Source organism: Netta rufina (assembly GCF_964035555.1).
Source record: "Netta rufina genome assembly, chromosome: 12".
NCBI lineage: Eukaryota > Metazoa > Chordata > Aves > Anseriformes > Anatidae > Netta > Netta rufina.
Genome location: NC_140135.1, coordinates 15,931,322 through 15,944,618, shown reverse-complemented (window position 1 = coordinate 15,944,618; position 13,297 = coordinate 15,931,322).

Sequence of the window (13,297 nt, the reverse complement as noted above, 5' to 3'; positions counted from 1 at the left end):
GATAAAGGAAAAATAAAGCAGAAATAATTTTAGATCAAGGATTATGTTATCTGCTATAATTAAGTCTCTTCATTTGTGAAGTTAAAGGTGAATGAATCCTTAACTCTTTTAACTCTTGCATTGGTTTTGACTTGAAAGATTTAAGGATTTTCACATCAGAGGTTTGCTTTTACATTATACAGACATGGTGGAATAAAGAATAAAAGATTTAGTTAAATTATTACTTTTTTTTTTTTTTTTTTAAGGAAACAAAGTTGAGGAAGGGAAGGAGAAAGTAAACATGGTAACACATCATTTTGAGAAATCTGCACCAGTAGCAGGCAGAATTGTTTTCCTCACGTCCTGACCTCTACCCAACCACTCTCCAAATTGGCTATCATTCCAATGACATCCTTTTCCTGACACTGAGAATGGGTTAACTCCTGTGCTCAATTACTGGATCCCACCCACAATTTGTTGTTCATGGTTAAAGGAGACCAACTAGTGTCAGCTCAAACTGTAAGCAGGTAAGCATGTGTCACTGTCATACAGCAGGGTTCAAGGAAATATGCTGTCAAGTTTCCTGGTGCCTCAGAACAATGAGCCAGACTAGCCTAAAGCCCTCCTGACAGCATAGATAACTACTTCACCTATTACTGTTGCTAACAATGGATTTAGGAAGTATGGAGAGTGAGGATCTTGTGGCAGATGTCCCGGTCCTACAGCAGCCATTGTCTCTAACAACATAAAAAGATAGAAAATTCATCTTTCTGAGATAGTTTCTGGCTCGGTTTCCAGACCCTTCCTTTCCTCTCTCCCTCAAAATAACTGGGAAAGCACAAGAGCTGTTAGCTAAGAGGGTTTCCTGAGTCTGCCAAGGGCTGCACAGGCATGTGGGTTATTGCTGCTAAACTGGGCACTGAGTTTCCTGGACACTAAGCAAAACCTCTTTAGTCACTGCTCCTCTGTTAGATAATAATATCAGGTTAGAGTCTGAGATCTACACTGCTGATCTTCATAGCTTTGGTGGCCAGGAGCAGGTGTCCCTGTTGTGTGTATTACCAGCTGCTCCTACTGGATCCATTCAGTTTTAGCTGTTCCTGCCAGCTTCCTAACGGGGTTCAGCATCAGTGGTTCTTGCTCGCTGTACTCTTGATAGGACAGCCGTGTGGCCATGCCAGCTGTTCAACTTTCTCAGCCAGTACACTGGCTGCAGCACTGTGCGCTCTCCCTGTCTCTCTCTCTCTCTCTCTTTGTCTCTCTCTCTCTGCCTTGTTTTGCCAGACCTTCACTCTCAGCAGTCTCACAAATATTTTTAGTCTTCATGGAAAAAAATGCAATGCCACATGATACCCACCTGGAACCCTTCTCAGAACTGGGCCTCTTCTTGGTTCTTGTATGGAGGTTTGCCTTTTGTGAAAGTGAATTGGGTAGAAAAAAGGCCTCAAAGTGCTGCTGGGGTTTGCCTGGGCTTCAGTCCACTGCTCCAGCTTTCCAGCAAGCGTAGCCAGCCTCATTGACCGCAGCAGTGCTTGGGGGAGAGCTTTGGCTGCAGGCTTACACTGCAATAATGTCTAGTGATTTATTCCCTGATTTTATTTAGCTGTTTGTCAAACTGTTCAGAATTGCAAGTCTTGTCTGTGAACAGTTGTTTTCAAAACAAATGCTGAAACTTGCCACAAATTATTTATAATAAATAGTTCTCCAGCTCTCATTACATCTGTGGTTTGTATTACAAAAGCACCTAGAGGCCTAAGTTGACATTAAGACAACCAGTATGCTAGAAGCTGTTTGTATAGTTGGTAAAATAAAATATTTATATGAAGAACTTCTCTGCAAATAATTCTTGGGGCCAAAAAGCATCATCCCATTTTATGATTTGCTCTTGCATTGCTGTTCCATAGGATTTGGTGTGCTATGACTTTGACAGTATGCGCAGCAGATTTATAATATAAAGAAATATTTTTTCAGGTGTTCTCCCATGCACCACAATGAATTCAAAAGTAAGAATTTAGTCAGAGTTACAGTATCATATCAGTATACTTTTTGTAATTTTAATGTTGCATTAAATTAAATGAAATGTTTGCAGTGATGCTCGACAAGTGTCTGCAAACACAAATCCAGTGGCAAAATATAAGAGTTTACATTTCTTCATGAATAATGCCACTGACTATGAGAAATGTATGTAGTCAAAAAATATATTGTACTGTGTATTACCTGTTACAGTTTTGGCATATAGTTTTTTGACTGCCCAGTGTACATTTTGTGATATTTTTCCTTTTATTGCATTGCTCTGATGGATTATGCATCAGCCATCAACAATCTGTTTATGAAAGAGGGAACACTCTGGGAATTGTCAGTAATACCTTCTGCATATCAATCCATAATAATGAGTATTTGCCATTCTGTAGAACTGCTGTGGTCTGCAAAAGGGACTTCTTTCTTTCTTTATTTTTTTTTTCCTTGAAAATACTGTTTGGAGGGGACAGTGACAATTTTTGTTGTTATTTTCTTAAATAATGATTCCTTGGTAGATAGGAGGAAAGTGTTTGTGAGCTTGTGTGTAGAGGAATGCTTATCGAAATAGAAAAGGTGCTCTTTCTTATTCGCATGCACATTTTAACAGCATATTAAATATTACCATATTCTGAAGGTGTAAAAAGCTAACAGGTCTTCATGTTTCAGGACATAAAGCTCCATTCAATAACTCTTTATTCACAAATGGTTTGGTGATGTGTCTTTTCCTGCTTAGGTACATACTTCTATATTTTCTTAGAATGTATTCCCAGTTTCACAATTTTTACATGAGAGAATTTAAAAGAATACTTAAAAGGCAATAGTGGGAGCTATATATAAGTGTTTACATTATAAGAAATATTTGCAAAATGTTTTACAGCTTTCTGATATTGTTGAAGTAGGCTCTTCTCAGAGCTGTGGTGTATGTCATTTTAAAATGTCTCTAGAGCCCATTTTGTTCTTTGTAGTTTGTTCTGTGATGATACTGCTACTGCTTTTCCAAAGAAGATTAAGAGCACCTTGGTTGCAGTGATCTTTGCAATCCCTAAGAATCTCGTATTGAACTTCGTGAAAAGTTAATTGAGTCTCATCTCAGGCAACATAGCATGAAGTAATGCCAAGGTTACTCAGTCTGTTCCTGTTTAGAGTTCTTGAGAAAACACAATACATAGCTGACTTTTTTGCATGTGTCATTTAAGGGCGTGAAGCCTGCAGGTAAGATAACAGACCCAGAAAAAGCATGTTAACTTCAACTGCTGTGCACTGGAGAAAATCTCCGTGAGTAGCACAATATTGCCTTTCTTTTAAGCTGGCACTTACGCATCCTTGCAGTATTTTTGAGGAACCAGTGTGTTTTTATGTGGAATGTTTTCTATATAAGTACTAATGATGCGGAGGCTAGGTAAGCCACATACTAAATTAGAATTGAAGCAGACAGCACTCTGTACATAACAAATAGTTATCCTGTACTTTCAGAGGGAATGTTTTCACTGTGAGTAATATCAGAACATAGTAGTAACTTCTACCTTAAAGGGGACACTGGCAAGACCAAAAAGATTTTTTTTTTAATTAGTTTTTAATGTTTTTGCTTGATTACTGATAATAATTCAGGTTTTCAATGGTGATAGCATATACAGAAAGTTCTCCCCATCGATTAGGTTTGCTTTCTTCATGCAAGATGAACAGCAAAACTAATTCAGTCAATTTTTTTGCCAGTGCACTGATAAATGAATTGTCATTTGGGTTTCTAACTAGGGTTCAGTGGTCCATATGTAACCTCTTCCTTTGTCATTATGAGGGATGTTTCCTTTTATATTCTGTTATTTTTGTCAGAATAAGGCTAAGATTAAAATCAATGCTGTAAAACTGTGCAAATATATTTAGACACCAACTTGGTAAAAATAAATAAATTAGAAAAATAATATAAAATTCTGTTCTGTTTTATAAATTATTATTATTTTCAAAACTAAAAGAAAGCTATATTATCAAGATTGCTTTAAATTTATAACCTGAAAACAGCTGTTTTTTTTGTCAGTTAGATGGATCTCTTTTGGAGGAGGAAGTGAACATGTCACCAAAGATTCTAGTGTAGTGGAGGTCATTTTACTTCAATTTTTCTTGTATAACCATGCTGCTGTTATTTGTGAAGTATTTTCATATTAGAAAATCTTAAGTGGCATCTTGTGTCACACTGGTCAGAAATAGCTGTAGATCAGTTGTGTGTTCAGCCAGAGCTCTTTGAAAATATCTGTAAATTTTTATTTTTATTATTATTTTTTTTAAATTTAATAAATGCAACAGCTTAGAAAGCTTAGCCATGTTGTATTTTATACTTAGGAAACTGCAAGGAGATTACTGTATTTTAACAAAAAAAAGTACCAGAAACTATCAATTTATAGATATTTTTAGTTTTACTGAGCATTTTTTAAGACAATGTAGACAATTACTATAAGCATACAGGTCATGAAATTCATTTTAGATCAGATGTGAAAGCAGTAAGACCAGAATAAGATTTGAGGAAGTTCATTGTGTTCCAAGTCAGTTCAGGCAACAGACTTGATACTGCATCATTACTGTGAACATGATTGTTCTAACCTTCAAAAGCAATCCTATTTATGTTGAAAGTAATTCTGCAGTCTGGACTGAGTATTTCACATTGTACCTAGAAAAGAAAGGATGAACATTATCAACTGGCTGAACTTACTTCATCCTTCTAGTATTAGCTGTTTTAGGACTTTATTCTCCAGGCTTAAGCAGTATACCACTTCTATCTCTGCCTATTCTTAGCTTGCTAGCTAAGCCCTCAACACAGATATATGCTCAAAAAATATTTGCAAAATACTTTTGAAACGAGAGTCTTTATAATAAAAAGACTGCCAGACTATTATATTTTATTGCAAATTGTCATTAATGCTGTCCATTACAAGTGTAATTCATGTGGTAGTTGAGAAATTTAATAAGCTAATTTTTTTTAGTGACTCGACCTTTTCTTGAATAACACTGTTACGACCAAGTTTGTCATTTATTTTTAATTATACTCTGTTCTGTTCCTACTATAAATATCATCAAAGTTTTGTCATTTTTTTTCCCTTCAGATTGTTAGAAGATGATATACCTAAGCAATTAATGCAATATCAATTCATATGGAAATGTAGGATGTTCTTAAGAATTTATAGAACTGCATCCTTCTGGTCTTCCTACTTCCCCTGAAACTGACATCAGCTGTTCTTCTGGGATGTCTCTCCAAATTTTTGCTATGTTATTTGAAAGAGTTACAGCTTCTCTTCAATTCTCTCTGTGACATATCTGTACTGGGAGGTTAAAATACAGTTACTTCAAGTGGAAATCAAAACTGAAAACTGCAAAAAACGTATTTTTCCCCCAGAGACAGAAGGAATCGTATCTCCAATAATTTGCATTGGACAATTGTGCACTCTTTATTGGAAGTCACAAGCTCTGCAATTCCATTTCTGCACCTGATGTTCGGTTGGTATGTTATTTTGGGCAGACCTTCCTAGCCAACTTGTCCTTAGAATATAGTTTAGGCTGGTATCTGCGTATCAGTTAGTACCAACACTAAAACTGTTTTGCAGTAAGACAGAATTTTAGAGAGTTGTCAATCTGTAACCCTTACAGAGCTTTACATGCTTCTTGTTCAGTACAGCAGCTTATTGCTGAGCCTATTACTGACATCGGTAATTTAGTCTTCATGAACCTCAGAAGAGATGGACAGTTCTAAGGGTCTTTTCCCAATTTAATAAATGTAGGTAAACAGATTTCTCCACTCACTCCAAATGTAGGTAAACAGATTTCTCCACTCGATCCAAATGTCAGGTATAATTTGGAAAAGCTGAGAAGTTGACTTAGGTTTGAACTAACACCACTGTAGCATTAGGGCCTCCCATGAAGGGTGAGAATTTTGAGACTTCTGCTTACACTGGCTTTTCAAGGAAGTGACGAGGTACTGGTGCTCAGCACCTCTTGTTATAGATGCCAAATGCTTTGGCGTCTCCTGTTAGGCTATAAAAAGATAATTTTTTTGTGTTTCATTTTGTTACTCATGTCTAAATTGCCATGATATAATTGTATGTATATATTCACTAGATTGTGTTCTGAATTTCTTGTTGTTCGTTTACTTGACTGTTAAATAGTGTTTTAGTTAAGAGCTAGTATGTTGTTGTGCTAAAAGGCTTGAAAATTTTCTCATTGAATATTTTCCGTATTAAGAATTTTTTATGCTGCCAGGTAGGTTTTCTTCATAGAGACTTAACTTCTTTGGGAATATTGAAAAAATAAATAAATCACCAACTCAGAAATCATAATTGTATCTACTAATTACTTTTCAGAATCTGTTCTTTTACAATGCTACTGACTTTCTGTTTTGTTTAATCTAGTGTATCAGTGATGTTAACTGTTTCATAATGGTTTCAGTCAGAATCTGTAGGGACCCAGTTGGCACCATTATGATACGAGATTAGAATGGGGAAAATACGTAAGGACATAAGTCCATGGAGTATTCATTAAGATGCTAATTTGATACCACTGTGATTGTAGGAGAGTGATTTCAATGTAAACCCTTAGAGAACTTGTGATGATGTGGAAATGAAAAGGTGTCAATGCACATTATACTGTCATTAGAAAAATAAATCAAACACTAAGAAAATCTCATTAAAAGGAAGTGGTAGATAAGGGCTAGCTTTTTTTTTTTTTGCAACTTTTTTTTCAACTTCTCATATTTTTGTGTTTGCATAATCATTACATAGGATTGTTACCTGTGCTTTACCTGCATTGCTGAACTATCATGCAGAAACCATCCTTTATTTTAGTGTTTTTTTTGTTTGTTTGTTTTTTCTTCCCTTTCTATCTTGTCATTTTGTAGGTGTAAATTGTCTTGGTTCAGAGAAGCTAACTGACAAGTGAATATGATGCTGGATCCATAAGTACTGAGCACTTTGGGGAGAGTTTAGATTTGCCCCCTAAAGGCAGCCTGCTCTAGAAACTTTCATCCCAAGGAAAATCCCTCATCTGGTCTCCCCAGAACTGGAGATAGAAAAGAGATGGATTAGAAGTGAGCAGTAACATCCCAGAACTTCAGGTGCTTTTTGAATGGTCAGCATAGAGACCAGATTCCATATATCCTCATTTATTAGGAACTTTTATCTTGGCATCTCAGTTTGAGTACCTTTCGGAAGGATTAAAACACAGGTAGGTATGTTTGTACGTAATGCCTTGGCCTTTTGTGGAACCATTTGTTAAAATATAGGTGTAAAAACTAAGAGTTTTAGATAATTGTATTTATGTATTATTTGAAACATTATTTTTAAGTTCCAATTTTATTGGGAAGAGATGATCTAGAAAAATTTGAGCATCTTCAGGAAACAAAATGGAGTTTGAGTTAAAGTTGAAAAAGGTTTTCTGATGATTTTTCTGTACTTACTTCTGCAAATTAAGATTGTAGGTGGCCACAGGTCTTCAGAGACTAGTTGGTATCAGAATTTGTATTGTATGGGCTCTGTAATCTGATCTACAGTTTTTACACTGTTTTGTCCTGATAATTCTTCACTTCAAAGAGAAAAAAAAATCCATGGAAATGAAGTAGTAATTCTCCTTTCTTACAGGTGTGAAATCAGTACTTTATCCATCTTTCCTTTTAAGATAGACTACTGTTATTGATAAACAGAGTAGAATTATGGCAAAATGTTCCGTAAACTGGAATTACACCAGGGCCGAGATATAGTTGGCCTGTTCACTCTTTTTTTGCTGTCAGGTCAACTTTACATACATTAATTTATTCTATGGAAGAAAAGACTTGGTGTTCGGTCAAGTTGAAGCAAAGCTGTCTTGGGCATGAGAAACCCTTTGACAGCAACTGCAAGAGGTGATGGCAGCTCTTCAAAATGTTCTTAATAATTTTCATTTAAATCTTTACTCTGAAGGTGGTTTGTTTTGGTTTGTTGTTTTTTTTGGTCTTTGATCAGATTTTATGGTTCACAATGTGCATAGGATATCTCTTGCTGTTGATTTTTACAGGCATATACTTTTTCAGATATGGTATATTGTGAGCTCTATGCAGGGAAAAAAATTTGCTAATTTTTGCTTATATACCATGACATAGAAGATAAGGATTGACAATTTTCATTCCTTAAAAATATAAGTCATAGATATATTTGATTCCTAAATTTAACAGCTACTGCACAAGAGTCCTCCTTGGGAAAGGCACATTTTCTTTGCAAGATAACTTTTGTTTCACTGGCTGATGTATAACAGTTGTATTTATAAAATAAATATACAGCATACATTATATATATTTTATAATAAATCTAAGTTGTATTAATAATATCTGTAATAGATTAATGAGAGACTGAATTATATTCAATAACACTGAATTCAGTCAAAGCAAAGCTATCTTTGGAAATGGGGTTGACTTCAGAAATGGAAGATATATATATACAGGTTGATGGTAATCTTCTCAAGCTGTAAAATAAACAAATATTTTTTGTTTCTCAGCTTGATCCAAAGTATGTTAACAAGCATTGCCAAAATACAAAGATACTCTAAAAGAAAGCAATATCATTTTTGATATGAAACTATTTTTACAAGAAGCTGTCACAAAGGAGAAAGGCTAATACAGAGAAATACAGCCTAATTCATTCATAAATACCACTGTAGGATAAAGTTTTGATGCTTGAAACACAAACAGTTCTTAAATCACCTCTAAAGCATGGTGCTTTTCCTGCCTCATCTGTAGAAAAGGCAATAAATTAAGAAAAACTGAGTTTAAAAATGGTTAGTAAAGATGAGTTCAATTTAATAATTGTGATTTACAGACGCATGTAAATATATGTTACATATATACATATGTACGTATATACATATATTTGTTAACTTAAAATAAATGTTCACACTCACAGAGATGCAGGTAAGTTATATTTCACTACACCAAAAAAAAAATCTAGTATAACGTTTAAAACGTATGTGCTTACAAAATAAAGAAGATCCATGGTTCAAATGAGAAGTTGTCGTCATCATAATTGGGGAATAATGGATGTTATCGTATAAAGCTGAAACAGGAAAGATTTAGTTTTATGATAATTTGTTGGTTTGGTTGTATTTTGTTGATTTGTGGTGGAATTGTGATCAAAAAGCTATTGAGATTTGTAGTTAGGTATCTAGGCAATGATGAAACAATCCTGTCCAATGTCAAAGGACTTCATACAGTCTACTCTAAGCTTCAGCTAAACGTCTTTTATGTTTTGTAAAGGGGCTATTAGTTTCTACTTATTTTGATTGACATTGCACTCTATTTTATTTTAGAATGAAAAAAAAAAAGCAGCAAATGCATAACTACTTCTGCAGTTGAAGGATACCAATTTGTGTCATATAAAAAGTGTATTGATCTTTGTAAACTTTTCTATTGCTAGGTGAAACAAAAGACAAAGTGTAGATCCTATTTACAGCATATCAGAGGGGGTTATCATTCTAATTTGAATGACATTATGAAGTCATCCGTTGTTTCTACTGCTTTTTAAGCTTTCAATTCAAAATACTTTTGCCTGGGATTCAAAAGTATAGTTTTATTTATTTAAATGCATAGCTCTATTTAACAAACAAACAAACAATATCCCAATATAGAAATGAAATATTAGGCAAAATCATAGTCAAAACCTTTCTCCCCAGTTCTAACAATCTTGCTTAATAACAGTTGTGCTGAATTTAAACCTTGTTTAAAACGAGCCTGTAATTTTTGGCAGTGTGTTATATAAAATGTTGGGATCAGTTTAATCACTTTGAGAATGTTTCAGAGTCCTTTGTTTCATGTGTTGTGTAGCTACCCAGAAAAATATATAATGAATAACTTTGTACTACAAACTGTTAATTTATAATCATTTTATGTCATCTACTGTAATTATGGCACTGTAATCTGTGCTAGTTTACAATACTTTGGCAGAAGCATCTACTGTAATATTTACAATGCATTTCTGGCTCTGTTTAGTTTTCATTGTGCTCACAGTTATTCTCTTGAGTTATTTGGATACTAGTATACAAAAATGGCTGTTTACTTTGTTTCTTGACTAGTTAATCAAACATTTTAATATCTCCAAGCTTTTCAAGAGGGGAAATTATACTCAAAAAAATCCATTATACACAAGCAGAAAAAGTAATGAAGTTCTGCTTGTACTGAACTCATTTCACAGCATTTAAAGTTAAGCTCCATTGCTTAATTTCTAATCATTTGCTTATAACTTCCAGTCTGTCTCAACATAACTCACTGAAAGTTTTTGACTTAATTTTTATTTTAATTATCTCACTAGATAGCTAGTGCAATATCTAAACTTCTACAGAAGTGATTGTTGGATGTCTGAGGCTAAATAAGTCAAAAGAACATGGTAATTACAATGAGGGACAGATTTCTAGAAGAGATCAGTATATTGGGAACTCTTTTGAACTTGTTCATTTGCTTATTTGTAGTAGGTATTTTGCAGTCCACATAGACATAACAGCTGCTAGCTGCTGAACACGTGTAAGCTTATTTATTTTCATACATAATTATATATTTTATATTGTATTGAATTTTAATATTAAGTTTATTGTTTGTATTTCATACTCATAGCGATGCATAAACAATAATTAAGTACCTAGATCTTTGCTTTGTGGTAAAAGTATGTTAGTCTCTCTCTCTTTTTTTTTTTTCATTCCAGATCATTAATACTACAAATAGTGAACTTTGTGGATGTTTGTAATTCTGAATGTTACAATAAGTGATCTTACATTAACATTTTGATTTGAATCAGGACTTTGTTTTTGAAGTAAATGTCCTGATTACCTCCAGGTAATCGTGCTTTCATATGCATCATGAAGCAGACTTTGAGCATGCAAACTGGATTTTTTTAAGATGAGTAAATGTGTTCCTGGAGTATCACTTGTTGATAAGAGTACTGTCCCAGGAACCAAACCACTCCTAGTCCAAGACAGCTCTTTTCTCACCAGTATACTTATTGTGGACATTGTATGAACTCAGTATGAACTATGTCACTCTGTAGATCTTCCCATTTTTGCTGTTCCGCAAAGTTTACTTTGCAGTTACTGTTGAATACTGGCATCTTAGAATTAAGATTTTGATAAGGAAGAATAAGATTTCTTGTAATCTGTTAGTAAAATCCTTGACTTTTACAGCTGATACCAGGACATAATTCAGCAGATGCATACAAGGACTAGGACACACTGTTGACAGAAAAAATGATGTCATGTTTCTTTCTTCAGAAAGAATTAATTCTGCATGTAATTTAATTGAATTTTTAGCATTGTGTGCCAAAGTTTGCTTCTCCTTAGATCTCATTAGATTGTGGTGATCAAAAGCCAATGACCATGTTCTGCTTTTGAGCTAAGGAAGTTGTGGTGTTGGAGTTAGTGGAGATAACTTCTCCACAGGACATGGGCTTGGAACGTAGTTATGTTTTAGTGTATGTGGGGTTTAGTCTCAGTGCTGCTTTTCTGTTCCACTCAGATATGCTCATTTAGGATGTACCTTTGCCCCCTTGCTCTGTCTCTTAGCATATACAATTTAATGGATGAGTTTGTATGGGATCTCATGATTTGTCACAATATTGGTTCCCTGTTACTCTGCTCCATTGCTACAGGTTCTTTGCAAGTCCAGTCAATTTTTCACCTCTTCAGGAGGCTTCTCTTCACAATTTGTGACCCTTATAAAACAAAATAACTTGTACAAAGCAAAGTATTATTTATTTCCCAGTACAGGACTTTGTCTAAAAAGTAGTGCATACAGTAAGAACCAAGATGCATATTAGCTAACCTAAGCCATAATCCACCTGTTCATGTTTATGTGGACATCAGTTTAGTCAAAGCATCCCCCCCCAGTGTTGGGATGGACATGATAGATTGCATGTCTATGGTTTCCAGTTTAATACAGTTTATGCACATGCCCAGGGAATCATACAAAGTTTTTGTATGAATTTTACTGTGTTTTTCTATTACACTGATTTATGATAAAATACTTCGTATTTCTAATTATTTTGTCATTTATGTTGTAATGGAGCAGTGTGAAAGGCAGTGACAATTGAGGTTAATTTTGAATCCCTGTATTAGAAATTGGAGAATGCCAAAACAATAATTGCAGCAGTTTTCTGTGGCTATGAATGTCCCAGCTGAGTCTAGGAATGGAGTTAGGGGCAGCAGAAGTCAGGATTTTAAAAACAGGATATGTACTCTGTATTATGTACAGAAATAATGCTTGAGAAAAATAACTTGGAATTGGGGCATTTTACTATCTGGAGGCTCAAGTTGATTGAGGTTGTATTTTTTTGTTTCACTGGAAATACCTACTTAATTTATTCTTCTCCTGACATTCCAAGTTTATAAGTTAAAGATTAATACTTTTTCAGTTTAAAATCATTTTTGCTTCTGGATTTCATTTGCTGTCCCAATTATTTTATAAGCATTTCTATGCACTGGAGAGCTCTCTTTATCAAATCAACAATTTTGTGATCTATACTAATTGAAATATGAATTGTTTCAAAAGAAGCAATAAAAAAAAAAGGTTTTGTTGTCCTTTTGTGTGTGTGTGTAGCCCATTTTCATTTTTGTTCCTTTAACTCATTTGATAAGTTTTCATCATCTTGCCATAGAGTTGGAACCAACACTAATGAAATATTTTGTGTGTCAGTTTAAATTTTATATATTAGAAAGCTGAAATAATGCTAAATTACAGAAAGACCAAAAACTGCAACATTTTCATATTTATCAAAGCTCCTGCCTTGGTAGTGAAGGCAAAAAATATTGGATAAGTTATTTTGTGCAGAAGAAAGGAGATTTATCTGTCTGTAAGAAGACTTCAGCATTTATACAATCAACTAAGGATGGATTCATTCATTTAATCCCTCCCAAATGCATTGTTTCTGATCACAAGAGTCATCTAGTGCAATTAGTGGTTATGAAAAATGTCAATGTACTATTACTCAGAATAATAAAAGAACTCAAAAGAATATGCAGTCAACACAAGAAATTTGAGGTCAGAGTGGAAAGCAAGTTTTGAATTCATTTAGCAAAACCCTAGAAAATCTAGGAGTAAATATGCCATTTACCGTGAGGTAGGTTGCAGTTCTCTGAAATTGTATTTGGAGTCTGATTTTATTCCCTGACTCTACTACAAGTGTGTATCACTTTTTTTTTTTTTTTTCCCAGCATCTTCCCTATGCATACTATTTTCTTAAGGATTGCAATAGCTGATGTGGGCCTGATAGTTATTTCATAACAATGTTGCCATTTTGCACTGGTGTGGAACAGC